The 1,146-nt window shown below is 36.0% G+C and overlaps 1 non-coding gene across 1 annotated transcript; it reads right to left on the bottom strand.

Annotated features, from left to right (window-relative positions):
• Positions 1–332: 332 nt before the first annotated feature.
• On the bottom strand, positions 333–438 carry LOC122018215. Its single transcript, XR_006121646.1, has one exon. It is a non-coding gene; the product is annotated as a small nucleolar RNA R71 (small nucleolar RNA).
• Positions 439–1,146: the final 708 nt, after the last annotated feature.

Raw genomic sequence — 1,146 nt, 5'->3', positions numbered from 1 at the left:
TGCAAGATTTTTATCTCCCATTGTGCAACCTCAAATTTAAGCAGAAAGTTTCCAACTAGACCCAGAGTTAATTTTCATGATACAAGGTCACAAATTTGGAGGAGAAGTATCAGAAAGTCCTTATCTGCATCTTGAAACATTTTTAGAGATTTGTGATATGGTGAAATGTGAAGGAGTGTCAGCATATGCAGTTCGATTGATGACATTTCCTTTCAGTATCAAGGATAAAGCAAGGACTTGGTTATATTCTCTCCATCCTCAAAGTATCACAAGTTGGGAACAATTGGAGAAGTAATTTTTGAATCATTTTTTCCCTCCAAGCAGAACAGTATATATGAGGAATTGCATAACAAATTTTGCTCAGACATATGGAGAATCATTATTTGAAGCATGGGATAGATTCAAGAGTCTTTAAAGACAGTGCTCTCATCATGGTTTTGAAAAATGGTTGATTCTACACATATTCTATGGAAAAATTTCTTTCTCAGACAAGAGTTTATTGGATTCATTAGCTGGAGGTTCTTTTATGGACAAGAGTGTAGATGAAGCATATATGTTAATTGATCATGTGACATTGAACCTCCATGAATGGTCGAACATAAGTTGGATGAAATCTCCTTCAAACATTCAAGAAGTGCAAGCCATAAATGCTATAGAGCCTGTCAAACAAATTGTAACTCAACCATCTATAAGTTTTGAAAATCACAAGTCACAGAACGGGGAGTTCAAACATTTGGGGGCAAAGATTGAAAGTATTGTTTCAAAATAGTTTAAAGAAGATCCCCCTCCTTTACAGACAAGATCTAGTGAAAAGTATAATGATGTTGGGTTGAGAATTAAAAAAAATCATGAAGAACTTCTGAAGAAGGACATGTTTAGAATTGAGGAGAAGAATAATTGAAGATCATAAGAACTCAATTCCATTTCTCCAGGAAGTTCCCAAAGGCCACAAGTACCTTTCCCTCAATGATTAATCACACCAACACTAGAGAAGCAAGTTGGACCTCCTCCAAAATCTCAAAGGGAATTTGGGAAAAAAGCAAGTTAAATCTTTCCTAGGACCTTCACTAAGGGTTCCTTTTCCACAAAGGTTAGTGGGGGTCGATGAAAATAAAGACTTCGGCAAATCCTGTGACACTAATATGG

Source organism: Zingiber officinale, chromosome 8B (assembly GCF_018446385.1).
Source record: "Zingiber officinale cultivar Zhangliang chromosome 8B, Zo_v1.1, whole genome shotgun sequence".
Classification (NCBI taxonomy): domain Eukaryota; kingdom Viridiplantae; phylum Streptophyta; class Magnoliopsida; order Zingiberales; family Zingiberaceae; genus Zingiber; species Zingiber officinale.
Note: the sequence above shows the minus strand (reverse complement) of the source record. Positions and strands in the feature narration are given on the sequence as shown.